Raw genomic sequence first — 19,247 nt, 5'->3', positions numbered from 1 at the left:
CAAAGTGTCATCTGCTGAAACCCAGAGTGCAGTACCTAGGACATGTGGTTGGTGCGGAAGGTGTCGCCCCCAACCCCGAGAAGATCACCGCCATCCAAGACTACATAAGGTACATAAAAGGTACATAAAATGAGAATAATGGGGATAGGGGAAATATGTGTAACTGGGTTAAAAACTGGCTCAGTGATAGGAAACAAAGGGTGGTTATTAATGGTACGTACTCGGACTGGGTCTCAGTTCATAGTGGGGTACCACAGGGGTCAGTATTGGGCCCGCTTCTTTTCAACATATTTATAAATGACCTTGTTGGGGGCATGCGGAGTAGAATTTCAATATTTGCAGATGATACTAAACTCTGCAGGGTAATCAATACAGAGGAGGATAATTTTATATTACAGGGAGATTTATGTAAATTGGAGGATTGGGCTGAGAAGTGGCAATTGAAGTTTAATGTAGATAAATGTAAGGTCATGCACTTGGGTAGAGGAAATAACATTTATGATTATGTACTTAATTGTAGAACACTGGGTAAAACAGACACAGAAAAAGACTTGGGTGTATGGGTGGATGGTAAACTTCACTTTAGTGGACAGTGTCAGGCAGCTGCTGCCAGGGCTAATAAAATAATGGGATGTATTAAAAGAGGTATAAGTGTTCATGAAAAAAATATAGTTCTACCTCTGTACATGTCACTAGTGCGACCGCACGTAGAATACTGTGTACAATTCTGGTCACCGATATATAAGAAGGACATAGCTGAACTGGAGAGGGTGCAAAGAAGAGCGACCAAGATTATTAGAGGAATGGGGGGGATGCAATACGAAGACAGGTTATTAAACTTGGGGTTATTTAGTCTGGAAAAACGAAGGCTTAGGGGAGATCTAATCACAATGTATAAATATATGAGGGGACAGTACAGAGACCTTTCCAAAGATCTATTTACACCTAGGCCTGCGACTGGAACACGGGGGCATCCGCTACGTCTTGAGGAAAGAAGGTTTAATCATAATCACAGACGAGGATTCTTTACTGTACGAGCAGTGAGACTATGGAATTCTCTGCCGCATGATGTTGTAATGAGTGATTCACTACTAACATTTAAGCAGAGCCTGGATGCCTTTCTTGAAAAATTTAATATAACCAGTTATGTATATTAGATTTTATGACAGGGTATTGATCCAGGGAACTAGTCTGATTGCTGGATGTGGAGTCAGGAAGGAAATTTTTTCCCCATTGGAACTTGTCTGCCACATTGGGGTTTTTTGCCTTCCTCTGGATCAACATGTTAGGCTACGGGTTGAACTAGATGGACTTAGAGTCTCCCTTCAACCTTAAAACTATGATACTATGATGACTGGCCGAGACCGACCACAGTGAGGGAAGTGAGGCAGTTTCTGGGCCTGGTGGGATATTACCGTCGCTTCATTAAGGGGTACACAAAGATGGCTGCCCCCATGCAAGACCTCCTCGTAGGACAGACCAAGGGTGGTAGATCCCTAGTAGCCCCATTGGTGTGGGAAGAAAAGCATGAGGAATCCTTCCGCCAGCTGAGAACAGCCCTGACCGGAGAGGAAATCCTAGCGTACCCTGACTACAGCCGCCCATTCATCCTCTACACCGACGCCAGCAATGTGGGCTTGGGGGCTGTTCTATCCCAGGTCCAAGACAGAAGGGAAAAGGTAATAGCTTATGCTAGCCGAAAACTCCGACCGACTGAGAGGAACCCTGAGAACTACATCTCCTTCAAGCTTGAGCTCTTGGCACTGGTGTGGGCTATCACCGAGCGGTTCCGCCATTACCTGACAGCAGCCAAGTTCACCGCGTACACAGACAATAACCTGCTGACCCATCTAGATACGGCCAAGCTGGGCGCGTTGGAGCAGCGGTGGGTGACCAGGTTAGCCAACTACGATTTCACCATCAAGTACCGGGCCGGCCGTACCAACGTCAATGCCAATGCACTCTCCCGGATGCCCCACCTGTCGGAAGAGGGGCCAGAGGATGATGACCTCGAAGAGATCGAGTTGCCTGCATTTCACCGGCCATTCACTGAGAAGGTGCACGTCTACCAACAACGGGTGAACCTGGATCCGCTGCCCCGACAGGACTGGCAGGAAGCTCAGGACCAGGCACCTGCTGTCCGCCTGGTCAAGACTCTAGTGGAACAGGGTTCTGCTGGGATAGACCCTGCTGCCCCTGCCGAAGCCCAACGTCTGTGGCAAGAACGGACCCGGCTATACCTACACCAGGAGAAGTTGTATCGCGAGCTGATTAATCCAAAGACTCACGAGAAGATCCGCCAGCTGGTGATTCCCCAGGCTAACGTGCCCACCGTCCTGCAAGCATACCATGATGGTGCAGTGCACTTCGGGTGGAAGAAGCTAGAGATGTTGTTAAGAGAGCGGTTCTATTGGAGTGGAATGCGGGAATCTGTGGAGGCCTGGTGCCGAGAATGTGGCCCTTGCGCATTGAGAAGGAAGGACGAGGCCAGCCAGAAGGCACCCCTACACCCGATCATTACACACCAACCGCTGGAGCTGGTTGCCCTTGACCATGTAAAGCTCACCCCCAGCCGAAGTGGGTACACCTACGCTCTGACCATCGTAGACCACTACTCGAGGTTCCTGGTGGTTGTCCCAGTTAAGGACTTAACCGGCCGCACCGCTGCTAAGGCTTTCCAGGCTTATTTCTGTTGACCGCATTGGTACCCGGAGAGGGTGCTTACCGACCAGGGTCCGGCCTTTGAAGCAGAGGTATTCCAGGAATTCTGCCAGTTGTACGGCTGCAAGAAAATCCGGACCACGCCTTACCACGCCCAAACCAATGGCATTTGTGAAAAGATGAACCACTTGGTCCTGGGCCTCCTCAAGACGTTACCACTGGAAGAGCGGAACCTGTGGCTGGAGAAGCTACCTGACCTGGTCGATATGTACAACAACATCCCTTCCAGCTCTACGAAATGCACTCCAGCATACCTGATGAGAGCTCGTCCCGGCCGGCTACCAGTGGATCTGGAAATGGGCTTGGAAGCTTCAGAAGCACTCCTGTCGACAGCTGAATGGGACACTCGGCGGAGGACACAGTACCGACAGGTCCAGGAGTATGTTGAAAAGAACTTGTGCCGGAGTCGGGGACAACAGGAGCAGTGCTTCAACAAGAAGGCGCCTGCCGGTTCCTTCCAACCTGGGGATGTAGTGCTGAAGCGGAAAAGAAGGGCCCACAAGCTGGATGATCAATGGGAAAAAACCCCGTATGTAGTCCAGCCCACAGGATGGGAGAATGGGAAGGCCTACCAGATCAGCCGTGACCAGGGGGGGACTTTGGCCACGGTTTCCCGAGACCACCTGAAGAAGTGCCCACCAGCATTGAGAGTAGCGGATGAGGCTCCAGTTCCCAGTCCAGTGGAGAAGGAAAAAGAGGTAATCCACACCATGATGGGTGATTTTCCAGCAGACTGGCCTACACAGAACGGTGCGGTGATCCTTCCAGTGATACTGTTCCCACAACCCGTGGATGAAGAAATGATGGAAACGGTTAACCGCGAGCCAGTGCCCAGGGATGTACCTGTACCCAGCTCCCCTACGCCTCCGCCTGCCCCACATGATAGCAGGGAGGAGGAACTGACTGTTCCCTCTGCCCCACTGCCTGTCACCACTGACACCGGACCCCGAAGGTCCACTCGCCCCAACCTAGGTAGACCCCCACTTAGGTACAGGGAAACTACTCTTTAAAAGGGGGGGGCTTTATGTGTTGAGTGTACCAGTTTGAAAGTTTTAAATGATAAGTAAAGATGATCAACCAAAGAAGTTTACCTGATTGAACCGTGATTAAACCGGCCGTTGCCGGCAACTGTTGTCCCCGTAGGGACTGTGCAACCATTGCGTAAGGAACTGCTTACGGACAAGCCCGAGAACTTGCAGGGCAACCACAAACTTAGTGCAATGTAAATAAAAATGTTTGTTGGCTTGACACCGTTACCGCCTCCGGAGAGGCTGATTTGGGAGGATGGGCCTGGAGGAAAGGGATGGCCTAGGCCCGCCACTACCGTAACCGGTGGCGATCCTCCGGGGGTTCAGGGGTCCCCTTGGACGTGGGCCCCCTGAAAGACACAGAACCCGCTCGGGCAACTTGGTGCTGGACTGGGGTCAAGGGGTGCTGCCCGCTTCTTAGGGGCAGCATCAGGGCCAGGTTGTTTGGGTGGGAGAAGAGCGGAAGCTGTACCGTTGTAAAATGTTTATGATGCTTTTACATGTTTTACCGTTTTATTCTTTTTCAGTTGTGAAAATAAAACCGGTGATGGACGGGCAGCCCGCGGACGGTCTGCATTTTACTATAGGGGAATGTGGCGCCCTGGACAAGCCAGGTCGTCACAGGTACTACACCAACACACTCTACACTCCGGCTAGGCACACCGAAGCTAAACACAAATCCTAGTTGCCTTCCTCCAGGGGCTGATGTCCACACCAGGGGGTGGGCCAGGCGGTTGATCCCACCCACCGAGGAGTTCACAGTCCTGGAGGCGGGAAAAGGAGTCAGATTAGAGATCAGTTTTGGAGTTAGAGAAGTGAAGAGGAGAGGAGACTGACCGTGTCCGGGTGTGTGGCCCGGGCACTCAGCAAGGTTGGCAGACGGTGGTGACCTTCTGCAGGAGAGGCTGATTGGAGTGAACCGTACGGACCGGGGATGGGCGGTGGCCCGCCGGTACCAGATCGGGGAGTGAAGAGAAGCCAGCACCATCCGGCAGGGCCTACGGACCCCGACCAGGCTAGGAGTCGCCGTAAAACCGGTCAAATCCGTTAGCGACAGGAACCTCCAGGGTTTCCCAGCAGTCAAGACCCGATTGAAGGCAACAGCTCACACCGTAGAGGGAAGCACAGTCACCGCCAAGGCTACAGTTCCCAGGGCCAGAGCCTGCGGGCAAAAGGGGCTCCCTCAGCATCCATCCAAGCTGGGGAGCGGGTTACCGGTGGGAAGCCCGCTAGATTTTGGGGGAATAAAAGGGGTCCAACACCACATCCCCACAGGTGCACACCCACCCATCAAAGAGAGCTATAAGCCAATACCACCTTCACATTGCCAGTGTACCAAGGACATGTTGAGCAACATGAAGGCGGCTGGGGTTATCCGTGACAGTTGTAGCCTTTGGGCAGCTCTGTTGATCCTGTTAAAAAAGAAGGACGGCACCACTCCCCGTATTGAGGAATCGCTAGCTGCATTGAGAACTGCAAATTATTTTTCTACCCTTGATCTCACTAGTCACTATTGGCAAGTGTCCGTTGCTGAGGCAGACCGGGAGAAGACCGCCTTCGCCACCCCTATGGGTCTCTGCGAGTTCAAAAGCATGCCCTTCGAGCTGTGCAATGCGCCAGGAACCTTCCAGAGGCTGATGGAATGCTGCTTGGGACAAGATTTTAGGGTGTATAAAAAGGGAGATTAGATCCCGTGATCCCAACGTATTGTTACACCTCTATAAATCACTTGTAAGGCTACATCTGGAATATGGGAACCAGTTTTGGGCTCCACATTTTAATAAGGACATTCAGAAGTTAGAGTCAGTTCAAAGGTGGGCAACTAGACTACTACAAGGAATGGAAGGCCTCCCATATGATGACAAGTTGAAAAAGTTATTAAGTGATTATTGGCTGCAATGGGGCTTTCTGGCTGGTGCCAGCCTCTCTTCTTAGCACACAGGAACCACAATCCCTACACCATGCTTCAATGGATTCTCTCATCCCAGCCCAGTAAAACTACATATTTTACACAGTCATAAGCAGCCAAAAGGGATCTATTCTATTCAATTGCAAATGATCTAGATAAGACTGAGAATAAGATACTGCACGGGACATAGCAGAGTTGGTCAAGTTGAGTGGAGATGAGTTTGCTATTTGGCACAGCTTTTTGCATCAATAAAGCAAGTAAAAGGTGTGAAAGATAAAAAAAAGGGTGAAAGTGTGAAAAGTGAATTGGCCAAATTGAGGTGCATATAAAGTTTTTGCTTTCTTTCAATTCACTAATGGGGCTCATTTGAATCAGGTGAATTGAGTTCTGCTTTTGGAAACTGGGTTAAGAAGGGGTGCACCGGTCCTGGAGGTACTGCAATACCAGGTCAATGCGTGCAGTGGACAGAGCAAGATTTTTTCCATCTCCTTGTTCTAAAAATCCATTTAATATATGGTCCCCAGAGAGGGGACGTATCAGATATTAAACTGATAAGAACAGATTTAATTTTTTTTTTTTTCTGTTTATCAGTAGGACTTCAAAATAACAAAGGTGATCGCCTCCCGTTGCCTGGGAACCGTCCAGGCACAAGAGGGCTATGTGTCACCAGAAGGCGCACACACTTCCTCAAGGCCGGCAGACGTGCAATCCCAGGCACCTTCCAGTACCGACCAAGGTAGCGTCCTCCGAAACTACACTTGATCTTAGCCAAAAGGCCGAGAAGCTATAACCCGAATTGGTTACGGCCTTGAGTGGCACCCTGGCCTATACCGGACACATCTTAGGGAGAGGGAGACAAACCCACGCCTACAGAAGACATTTTGTCACCCAAGCCAACCCTTGAAAAGGCTGTTTTGCAGAGCAAAAACAAGAAGAATGGTGCTTTTTGCAGCCGCCGCCCACTGCAATGAATCTGAATAACTCCTCCTTTTGGACACAAGCACCTCCCCTCCCCCTTGCAGTCTTTCCAATTCATGATACAAAAAGACGGACGGACAGGACAGGACAGGACAGGCTGCCTGACTTTCCGTCACTGCCACCCTTTGCCATCCTTGCCCGTAGAAAGCCCTTTCATCATCCCCAAACCCTAATCTTTTCCCTTCCCTTCCCAGATGCGTCTCACTCCCTTTCATTAGGAAGTGAGCGCAGCCTTTTCTCCGTTCTGCACATGCGCGACGTTAAACACAAATGCGCAGGCGTGCGTTCCATTACCCTCACTGCATTCCACTCCCATACAGGAAGTGGGCGCAGCTATTACTACGGTCGCACATAAAAGAACCCACGGCCACCACTGCACATAGCTGACTCCACCACAGGACACCCACTTCTACACCAACGCAGGTAAGACAGGATCGGCACCTCTATGCTCCCGTTACAATCAGGCTCAGTCACCATGTGATAACGCTCTCAACTCTTTAGTTGCAGGCTCCCCTTGCTTCACCTCCACTGGCTGTGCTGCCATTTCCTCTCCCACCTGGAAGGTATACTTTATTCCACTATTTTCCTGTTTCTCTCTTCCCCCTTTTCCCATAACCTACTTTTATCTGCATTTGTGGGGTATCTATATGCTATTTACATCATAGTTTTATTCATTAATATGGAAGGGAAGAGTGCCCATGAGAGTGTTGAACTGCGGAGAGCAAGAGATTAAGCTGCTCCGATTTGCCACCATTGATAAGCTGTTCTCAGTAGATACACATGCTATCCAAACAGCAGCATCCACCATTGCTTCAGCCCACCCATTCAGTGACAGCTCACCAAGTCAGCCAGAGGAGTGGTGTAAGGAATTACACGTAGGCACTGACTCCACACCTTCACATCACAAGAAGGGGGTCTACAGGCTAGTGCAAGAATACGAGCAAGTCTTCAGCAAACATCCGCTAGACTTTTGAAGAATAAAAGGGGTCAAACACTACATCCCCACAAGTGCACACCCACCCATCAAAGAGAGATATAAGCCAAAACTACCTGCACATTACCAGTGTACCAAGGACATGTTGAGCAACATGAAGGAGGCTGGGGTTATCCGTGACAGTTGTAGCCTCTGGGCAGCTCCGTTGGTCCTGTTAAAGAAGAAGGACAGCACCACTCCCCTGTATTGAGGAATAGCTAGCTGCATTGAGAACTGCAAATTATTTTTCTACCCTTGATCTCACTAGTCGCTATTGGCAAGTGTCCGTTGCTGAGGCAGACCGGGAGAAGACCGCCTTTGCCACCCCGATGGGTCTCTGCGAGTTCAAAAGCATGCCCTTCGAGCTGTGCAATTTGCCAGGAACCTTCCAGAGGCTGATGGAATGCTGCTTGGGACACCGAAACTTTGAAACGGTACTGCTATACCTTTATGATGTTATTGTTTATTCTAAAGCAAACAAGATTTTAGGGTGTATAAAAAGGGAGATTAGATCCGGTGATCCCAACGTATTGTTACCCCTCTATAAATCACTTGTAAGGCCACATCTGGAATATGGGGTAAAGTCCTGAGCAGGTTGATAACCATTGGTTTGAGCATGGTAGGGTGTAGTGCGCATCTTCCTGCATCGGTAAAAGCTGCAGAAGTCCTTGAAGATTTCCGCTTCAAAGGCTGTGCCTTGATCTGTGAGGACTCTCTCTGAGTAGCCATGAGGTCTGCATAAGTGTGCTTGGAAGACCTTCGCTGCAGTATGGGCCATTAGATCTTTGACTTGTACCACAACCATAAATCTCGAGTAGTTGTCTACCATCGTAAGTGCATACGTGAGCTCGCCTCGATATTCTGCAACAAAACTCCCTTTTTCGATTTCAGTTTCAGCAAACACTCCTCTTCCTGTAGAAAATATTTATCATTACCTAAGACAGTCATTCTAATGCATGACAATATTAAGGCAATTTAGTTAAAACTTGTTTTAACTCACCTTTAAGGGGATTGATGTATTTCATGGTCAATCCAGGTTTGTCAGTGATGGCACTGACATAATGTATGGCGTCTTTTTCGGGCGTTATCCTTTGCCTTTTCATTGTGAAAATCCAGTTGCCTATATCAAAGCAAATTCTACTACTTGTAAAGTATGCAGAAAATGAAATGTAGAACATATAACATCAACTGCTTAGGAACGCATCATAGGTTAGTACTTAAAAGGATATTGTCATGTTCTAGTCATAATGCAAGCTGGACATTTTTCATGTTACCCTGTAATCGCCGGCCTGTTCTAATGCTCACAAGCCAAGATATAGGCTCAGCTGCTAAGGCTTCCCTCTGCCTTCTGAATGAAACTTGAATATGTCTGGGTCACTGTGTATATAGCAGGTGCTCAGAAAAAATAAGAGTCAATTCAATAGAAATAGCTCTGGCACACTATAGTGATCAATAACGTAAGAAAAGAACTCTTGGAATGCTGAAAATTCTTTATTTGTGCAAAAGGATAATTCATCCAACGTTTCGACCTTGTTTTTAGGTCTTTATCAAGGATAAAGTTATCTAAGATCATAAAGGGTTACAAAACCATATAAACACGTAATTAGTACATAGTACAACATAACAGTACAATATATTGCTACTTGAGAGTACAATGGGTCAAATGACCATGATGCACATACAAAAAATTTTTCCAAAGCCATAGTGAAAACATTTGTACTGAGGAAAGAAAATTTCCACATGACCTATCTGGAGAAACATTCTGGATCAAACAACCAAAAATAGTCAAGCAGGTAAATACACACCTATATGGATAACAGGATGATATGTGTTCAATTGTATAGCGTCATTGCCATTAAGGTACAAATGGAAAACTTGCAATCCTATATAGTGAAGGAAATGAACACATATCATATCAAAGAACACAGGAACATGGGTGTGAGAAAAACCTCAATGTTTATACTTTGTTCTTTATAATGGTGTGAACATGTATATGTCTCAGTACCTTATGCACTTGAGAATTCTAGTGAGTAGATCATGAAAGCCTATTTCAGAACTGGAATCGGTAAATAATTGTAGGTGGAATCTAAATGAAAAGATGGTACAAGTGTTATCATGACACGTGGGCTATAACACAATGGACCGTGTGACAAAGAAGAAAGGAGAGAAAGAAGAGGAAGAAAATGCAACTACCTGTAACATTACGTGATAGTCACTGGTAAGTATCACTTGACAATTCAAGTGAAAAAGGATTCCTTTATTAAAGGGTTCTCAGTCGCCTCAGGATCATGAAATACTAGGGTAAATGATATGAGAATGGGTAAGAAGCACCACTAAAGGAAATATGAGATGCAGGACATATATCTATAAACCCCTGAACTACATGATAGAAATAAAAAGAAGAAAAAAGAAAAAAAAGAAGAAAGAAGAAGAACACATAGAATGCGGAAAGAGAATGGGTACAACTACCTGAGTTACTGCAGGGAGGCCCCTGGTTGGTATTGTGAGGGTTAGTGGAATTCCTTCACTGAAGGGTTCTCAGTTGCCTCAGGTTCGTGAAAAATGCTATAGACAAATAATGCCCGGAGAAAAGGGGTTCATATACAGCGAATAATGGTAATACAAGGTACATGTGTCACATGTAATAGTATATATATATATATTGTACTAAGCTCTACACCAGAAATAGAAAGTAGTCCCTCTGCCTTCTGTCTAGGTGCCCTGAGTTATGTCCTGTAAACTGTCACAGGGACCCAGACACACATGTGTAGTAGGGGAATATCCCTGCTGAGATGCCAGTGCTAGAGCACTCGTTTGCTGTGGAGTTGAACGCTATGTGAGCAGTTCTTACCTTCAATGAGCAGAAGTCTCTTTTTTCAGATTTCAATATCTCTGTGGGTATCTGGCAGAAATATGGAATACTCTTTACTGCTAAGACCCTGTACACCACTCCCACTAAAGGGGGCTTTACACGCTGCGACATCGCTAATGCGGAGTCGTTGGGGTCACGGAATTTGTGACGCACATCCGGCCGCATTAGCGATGTTGCTGCGTGTGACACCGATGAGCGATTTTGCATCGCTGCAAAAACGTGCAAAATCGCTCATCGGTGACATGGGTCTCCATTCTCGATTATCGTTACTGCAGCAGTAACGATGTAGTTCGTCGCTCCTGCGGCAGCACACATCGCTCCGTGTGACACCGCAGAAACGAGGAACCTCTCCTTACCTGCCTCCCAGCCGCTATGAGGAAGGAAGGAGGTGGGCGGGATGTTCCGGCCACTCATCTCCGCCCCTCCGCTGCTATTGGGCGGTCGCTCAGTGACGTCGCTGTGACGCCGCACGGACCGCCCCCTTAGAAAGGAGGCGGTTCGCCGGTCACAGCGACGTCGCCGGGCAGGTAAGTATGTGTGACGGGTCTGGTCGGTGTTGTGCAGCATGGGCAGCGATTTGCCCGTGTCGCGCAACAGATGGGGGCGGGTATCCACACTAGCGATATCGGGACCGATATCGCAGTGTGTAAAGTAGCCTTTAATAAACTGTGTAAAGGATTTTAAGTAAAAATCCACAATAAACCAGCGCTAGATGGGTTTTTATAATTTTATTAATAGACCACAAATAAAAAATTTTTTGCTATCCTTGTTTCAAGACAGAGTATTTGATAATATACAATACACTGATTATTACTAAAACCAAGGACCACATAAAACAAGGACCACATAAAATAAAAAATGAAAGTAATGAGAATAAAATTCTTTTGTATAACCAATTAACTTCGAGGTGATACAATATTCACATTGATTTAGTTTTACCAGTCTAATGTAATGCCCCGGCCGGTGGCATATATTTTGTTTGGTTAATAATTTAGACTTATACAATGAAAGATGTACTATACCACCCCTGGCTAACTTACAAGTTTTAAGTTGTACAATATAAGTTTGCGACGTTATATTCATATATAGGAAGGCAAACAATATTGGCAATTTAGTGGCACCCACCATACGTAATCTTACAGCACCTAATAAGGGAGGATTATTTGGCCTGAAAGGTTTTTTTCCATGCAAAAGCTGTATAGTATGTAAGAATACAAAAAATATTTCACGGAAATCCTTCTTACAGGGGCAGTCAGAAGTCATGATTAGAGAATTTATTACATGTCAATCAAAGGGAGTAGTATATTGCATTCAATGTCCCTGTCAGAAAAAATACATTGGGAGAACTATTAGACCCCTATGGAAAAGGGTGGGTGAGCACATTAGAAGTGTTAAAAATAAATGTACTAAGCACCCCCTATCCAGACATTATGTGTTAAAACATGGAGGGTCCTTTAAAGGATCCCAAGTATGGGGCGTACAAAAAATAACTAAGGATTGGAGAGGTGGCGATTTCATTAAAAAAATGTCACGAGCAGAAAGCCAATGGATTTTTGAATTGAACACCTTGAAACCATATGGACTCAATAATGATATAGAACTGTTTGCTTTTAATTAATTTATATTTTTATAGGTAGAGGAGTAATAGGTACTGATAATAATACGGAGAGAAGGAAAAAAAAAAAAAAAAAAAAAGCGATTGTCATGGAGATATATGTGTATATATGCATAATATATATTAAAATTGGTGCTTCACTTGCCCAAGGTTGATGTAGATATAAGGGGCTTTTCATATTATAGCAAATTTATATTACACCTTTATGATGTCCTTTTGTTAAATTTATTGTTGAAAAAAAGCATATGCATATATACACATTGTCTTCCCAGTATATGATGATACAAGCAAGGCTATATATAGGTCTTTTTAGAAAAACCTTTAGAAAAATCTTTGCACATAATTATATTATATGGCTATTATGAACGGTCTTTCACAAATTGATATATGTAGTGGTCATTGAATGTTGGTTGAATTTAAACATTGTTTAATTTTATGCAAATTATAACCAATTAAATATATGCATAAATAGTGCTCTAGGCAACAGCTGAGTTATCCTTGAGGAAGGGGGCCGTTACACGCCCCCGAAACGCGCGTCGGATCAGGACTCTGTTTTTGCCTACCTCACCTGTGCGGTGATAACCTGCCAAGTAATCTCTCCCTCGTGTGGAATCAACCGGCTTCCACTGGACACGGTACGGATTGCCTGCTGGAGAGGTTGAGAGGTTACCGCTGACATTTCCTTTGTCTGCAACCAGGATACATTGGTACCTCCAGCGGTTCTGCATTGCTCGTTTGGAAGCGGATCGGAGCCTTGTGTGGTGCTAACCTGCCAAGCAACTTCCTCCTGTGTGGAATCAGTCAGCTGACACTGGATACGGTCTGGACTGCCCGCTGGAGAGGCTGAGTAGTTACCGCTGATCTTATTGTTGTCCGCAGCCAACATCTTGGTGCTTTCAGTGGCTTCGTACTGCTTGATTTCGAAAGTACATTTGGGAGAATACGGGACCGGCTGGTTTGTGGCCTTGTGAAGTGTTATAAAGGCTCTGTAAAGAGGGATGTCGGTAACCATACATCTCCCCCAGAGCCAGCACTAGTCGCGGCCACTGGCCTCAAAACGTCCGCTCTGGAAGTCTAACAGGTCAATCCTGTACATAGCGGTTCCAGCCTAATCAACGGAGAAATCCGGGGTGTTTTTTGCGGTCAAGTTGTTATGAGGTTTATTCCCCCAGGCCCTGGGGGCGAATATAACGTCGCAAACTTATATTGTACAACTTAAAACTTGTAAGTTAGCCAGGGGTGGTATAGTACATCTTTCATTGTATAAGTCTAAATTATTAACCAAACAAAATATATGCCACCGGCCGGGGCATTACATTAGACTGGTAAAACTAAATCAATGTGAATATTGTATCACCTCGAAGTTAATTGGTTATACAAAAGAATTTTATTCTCATTACTTTCATTTTTTATTTTATGTGGTCCTTGTTTTATGTGGTCCTTGGTTTTAGTAATAATCAGTGTATTGTATATTATCAAATACTCTGTCTTGAAACAAGGATAGCAAAAAATTTTTTATTTGTGGTCTATTAATAAAATTATAAAAACCCATCTAGCGCTGGTTTATTGTGGATTTTTACTTAAAATCCTTTACACAGTTTATTAAAGGCTACTTTACACACTGCGATATCGGTCCCGATATCGCTAGTGTGGATACCCGCCCCCATCTGTTGCGCGACACGGGCAAATCGCTGCCCATGCTGCACAACACCGACCAGACCCGTCACACATACTTACCTGCCCGGCGACGTCGCTGTGACCGGCGAACCGCCTCCTTTCTAAGGGGGCGGTCCGTGCGGCGTCACAGCGACGTCACTGAGCGACCGCCCAATAGCAGCGGAGGGGCGGAGATGAGTGGCCGGAACATCCCGCCCACCTCCTTCCTTCCTCATAGCGGCTGGGAGGCAGGTAAGGAGAGGTTCCTCGTTTCTGCGGTGTCACACGGAGCGATGTGTGCTGCCGCAGGAGCGACGAACTACATCGTTACTGCTGCAGTAACGATAATCGAGAATGGAGACCCATGTCACCGATGAGCGATTTTGCACGTTTTTGCAGCGATGCAAAATCGCTCATCGGTGTCACACGCAGCAACATCGCTAATGCGGCCGGATGTGCGTCACAAATTCCGTGACCCCAACGACTCCGCATTAGCGATGTCGCAGCGTGTAAAGCCCCCTTTAGTGGGAGTGGTGTACAGGGTCTTAGCAGTAAAGAGTATTCCATATTTCTGCCAGATACCCACAGAGATATTGAAATCTGAAAAAAGAGACTTCTGCTCATTGAAGGTAAGAACTGCTCACATAGCGTTCAACTCCACAGCAAACGAGTGCTCTAGCACTGGCATCTCAGCAGGGATATTCCCCTACTACACATGTGTGTCTGGGTCCCTGTGACAGTTTACAGGACATAACTCAGGGCACCTAGACAGAAGGCAGAGGGACTACTTTCTATTTCTGGTGTAGAGCTTAGTACAATATATATATATATATACTATTACATGTGACACATGTACCTTGTATTACCATTATTCGCTGTATATGAACCCCTTTTCTCCGGGCATTATTTGTCTATAGCATTTTTCACGAACCTGAGGCAACTGAGAACCCTTCAGTGAAGGAATTCCACTAACCCTCACAATACCAACCAGGGGCCTCCCTGCAGTAACTCAGGTAGTTGTACCCATTCTCTTTCCGCATTCTATGTGTTCTTCTTCTTTCTTCTTTTTTTTCTTTTTTCTTCTTTTTATTTCTATCATGTAGTTCAGGGGTTTATAGATATATGTCCTGCATCTCATATTTCCTTTAGTGGTGCTTCTTACCCATTCTCATATCATTTACCCTAGTATTTCATGATCCTGAGGCGACTGAGAACCCTTTAATAAAGGAATCCTTTTTCACTTGAATTGTCAAGTGATACTTACCAGTGACTATCACGTAATGTTACAGGTAGTTGCATTTTCTTCCTCTTCTTTCTCTCCTTTCTTCTTTGTCACACGGTCCATTGTGTTATAGCCCACGTGTCATGATAACACTTGTACCATCTTTTCATTTAGATTCCACCTACAATTATTTACCGATTCCAGTTCTGAAATAGGCTTTCATGATCTACTCACTAGAATTCTCAAGTGCATAAGGTACTGAGACATATACATGTTCACACCATTATAAAGAACAAAGTATAAACATTGAGGTTTTTCTCACACCCATGTTCCTGTGTTCTTTGATATGATATGTGTTCATTTCCTTCACTATATAGGATTGCAAGTTTTCCATTTGTACCTTAATGGCAATGACGCTATACAATTGAACACATATCATCCTGTTATCCATATAGGTGTGTATTTACCTGCTTGACTATTTTTGGTTGTTTGATCCAGAATGTTTCTCCAGATAGGTCATGTGGAAATTTTCTTTCCTCAGTACAAATGTTTTCACTATGGCTTTGGAAAAATTTTTTGTATGTGCATCATGGTCATTTGACCCATTGTACTCTCAAGTAGCAATATATTGTACTGTTATGTTGTACTATGTACTAATTACGTGTTTATATGGTTTTGTAACCCTTTATGATCTTAGATAACTTTATCCTTGATAAAGACCTAAAAACAAGGTCGAAACGTTGGATGAATTATCCTTTTGCACAAATAAAGAATTTTCAGCATTCCAAGAGTTCTTTTCTTACGTTATTGATCACTATAGTGTGCCAGAGCTATTTCTATTGAATTGACTCTTATTTTTTCTGAGCACCTGCTATATACACAGTGACCCAGACATATTCAAGTTTCATTCAGAAGGCAGAGGGAAGCCTTAGCAGCTGAGCCTATATCTTGGCTTGTGAGCATTAGAACAGGCCGGCGATTACAGGGTAACATGAAAAATGTCCAGCTTGCATTATGACTAGAACATGACAATATCCTTTTAAGTACTAACCTATGATGCGTTCCTAAGCAGTTGATGTTATATGTTCTACATTTCATTTTCTGCATACTTTACAAGTAGTAGAATTTGCTTTGATATAGGCAACTGGATTTTCACAATGAAAAGGCAAAGGATAACGCCCGAAAAAGACGCCATACATTATGTCAGTGCCATCACTGACAAACCTGGATTGACCATGAAATACATCAATCCCCTTAAAGGTGAGTTAAAACAAGTTTTAACTAAATTGCCTTAATATTGTCATGCATTAGAATGACTGTCTTAGGTAATGATAAATATTTTCTACAGGAAGAGGAGTGTTTGCTGAAACTGAAATCGAAAAAGGGAGTTTTGTTGCAGAATATCGAGGCGAGCTCACGTATGCACTTACGATGGTAGACAACTACTCGAGATTTATGGTTGTGGTACAAGTCAAAGATCTAATGGCCCATACTGCAGCGAAGGTCTTCCAAGCACACTTATGCAGACCTCATGGCTACTCAGAGAGAGTCCTCACAGATCAAGGCACAGCCTTTGAAGCGGAAATCTTCAAGGACTTCTGCAGCTTTTACCGATGCAGGAAGATGCGCACTACACCCTACCATGCTCAAACCAATGGTTATCAACCTGCTCAGGACTTTACCCCATATTCCAGATGTGGCCTTACAAGTGATTTATAGAGGGGTAACAATACGTTGGGATCACCGGATCTAATCTCCCTTTTTATACACCCTAAAATCTTGTTTGCTTTAGAATAAACAATAACATCATAAAGGTATAGCAGTACCGTTTCAAAGTTTCGGTGTCCCAAGCAGCATTCCATCAGCCTCTGGAAGGTTCCTGGCAAATTGCACAGCTCGAAGGGCATGCTTTTGAACTCGCAGAGACCCATCGGGGTGGCAAAGGCGGTCTTCTCCCGGTCTGCCTCAGCAACGGACACTTGCCAATAGCGACTAGTGAGATCAAGGGTAGAAAAATAATTTGCAGTTCTCAATGCAGCTAGCTATTCCTCAATACAGGGGAGTGGTGCTGTCCTTCTTCTTTAACAGGACCAACGGAGCTGCCCAGAGGCTACAACTGTCACGGATAACCCCAGCCTCCTTCATGTTGCTCAACATGTCCTTGGTACACTGGTAATGTGCAGGTAGTTTTGGCTTATATCTCTCTTTGATGGGTGGGTGTGCACTTGTGGGGATGTAGTGTTTGACCCCTTTTATTCTTCAAAAGTCTAGCGGATGTTTGCTGAAGACTTGCTCGTATTCTTGCACTAGCCTGTAGACCCCCTTCTTGTGATGTGAAGGTGTGGAGTCAGTGCCTACGTGTAATTCCTTACACCACTCCTCTGGCTGACTTGGTGAGCTGTCACTGAATGGGTGGGCTGAAGCAATGGTGGATGCTGCTGTTTGGATAGCATGTGTATCTACTGAGAACAGCTTATCAATGGTGGCAAATCGGAGCAGCTTAATCTCTTGCTCTCCGCAGTTCAACACTCTCATGGGCACTCTTCCCTTCCATATTAATGAATAAAACTATGATGTAAATAGCATATAGATACCCCACAAATGCAGATAAAAGTAGGTTATGGGAAAAGGGGGAAGAGAGAAACAGGAAAATAGTGGAATAAAGTATACCTTCCAGGTGGGAGAGGAAATGGCAGCACAGCCAGTGGAGGTGAAGCAAGGGGAGCCTGCAACTAAAGAGTTGAGAGCGTTATCACATGGTGACTGAGCCTGATTGTAACGGGAGCATAGAGGTGCCGATCCTGTCTTACCTGCGTTGGTGTAGAAGTGGGTGTCCTGTGGTGGAGTCAGCTATGTGCAGTGGTGGCCGTGGGTTCTTTTATGTGCGACCGTAGTAATAGCTGCGCCCACTTCCTGTATGGGAGTGGAATGCAGTGAGGGTAATGGAACGCACGCCTGCGCATTTGTGTTTAACGTCGCGCATGTGCAGAATGGAGAAAAGGCTGCGCTCACTTCCTAATGAAAGGGAGTGAGACGCATCTGGGAAGAGAAGGGAAAAGATTAGGGTTTGGGGATGATGAAAGGGCTTTCTACGGGCAAGGATGGCAAAGGGTGGCAGTGACGGAAAGTCAGGCAGCCTGTCCTGTCCTGTCCTGTCCGTCCGTCTTTTTGTATCATGAATTGGAAAGACTGCAAGGGGGAGGGGAGGTGCTTGTGTCCAAAAGGAGGAGTTATTCAGATTCATTGCAGTGGGCGGCGGCTGCAAAAAGCACCATTCTTCTTGTTTTTGCTCTGCAAAACAGCCTTTTCAAGGGTTGGCTTGGGTGACAAAATGTCTTCTGTAGGCGTGGGTTTGTCTCCCTCTCCCTAAGATGTGTCCGGTATAGGCCAGGGTGCCACTCAAGGCCGTAACCAATTCGGGTTATAGCTTCTCGGCCTTTTGGCTAAGATCAAGTGTAGTTTCGGAGGACGCTACCTTGGTCGGTACTGGAAGGTGCCTGGGATTGCACGTCTGCCGGCCTTGAGGAAGTGTGTGCGCCTTCTGGTGACACATAGCCCTCTTGTGCCTGGACGGTTCCCAGGCAACGGGAGGCGATCACCTTTGTTATTTTGAAGTCCTACTGATAAACAGAAAAAAAAAAAAATTAAATCTGTTCTTATCAGTTTAATATCTGATACGTCCCCTCTCTGGGGACCATATATTAAATGGATTTTTAGAACAAGGAGATGGAAAAAATCTTGCTCTGTCCACTGCACGCATTGACCTGGTATTGCAGCACCTCCAGGACCGGTGCACCCCTTCTTAACCCAGTTTCCAAAAGCAGAACTCAATTCACCTGATTCAAATGAGCCCCATTAGTGAATTGAAAGAAAGCAAAAACTTTATATGCACCTCAATTTGGCCAATTCACTTTTCACACTTTCACCCTTTTTTTTATCTTTCACACCTTTTACTTGCTTTATTGATGCAAAAAGCTGTGCCAAATAGCAAACTCATCTCCACTCAACTTGACCAACTCTGCTATGTCCCGTGCAGTATCTTATTCTCAGTCTTATCTAGATCATTTGCAATTGAATAGAATAGATCCCTTTTGGCTGCTTATGACTGTGTAAAATATGTAGTTTTACTGGGCTGGGATGAGAGAATCCATTGAAGCATGGTGTAGGGATTGTGGTTCCTGTGTGCTAAGAAGAGAGGCTGGCACCAGCCAGAAAGCCCCATTGCAGCCAATAATCACTTAATAACTTTTTCAACTTGTCATCATATGGGAGG

General features: G+C 45.5%; 2 pseudogenes; one reads left to right on the top strand and one right to left on the bottom strand.

Annotated features, from left to right (window-relative positions):
- Positions 1-6,068: 6,068 nt before the first annotated feature.
- Positions 6,069-6,275, bottom strand: LOC142260497 (U2 spliceosomal RNA; annotated as a pseudogene).
- Positions 6,276-18,568: 12,293 nt separating this feature from the next.
- On the top strand, positions 18,569-18,775 carry LOC142260502 (U2 spliceosomal RNA; annotated as a pseudogene).
- Positions 18,776-19,247: the final 472 nt, after the last annotated feature.

Source organism: Anomaloglossus baeobatrachus, unplaced genomic scaffold (assembly GCF_048569485.1).
Source record: "Anomaloglossus baeobatrachus isolate aAnoBae1 unplaced genomic scaffold, aAnoBae1.hap1 Scaffold_115, whole genome shotgun sequence".
Classification (NCBI taxonomy): domain Eukaryota; kingdom Metazoa; phylum Chordata; class Amphibia; order Anura; family Aromobatidae; genus Anomaloglossus; species Anomaloglossus baeobatrachus.
The sequence above is the reverse complement of the archived record's forward strand: the minus strand, read 5'-3'. Positions and strand labels throughout refer to the sequence as shown.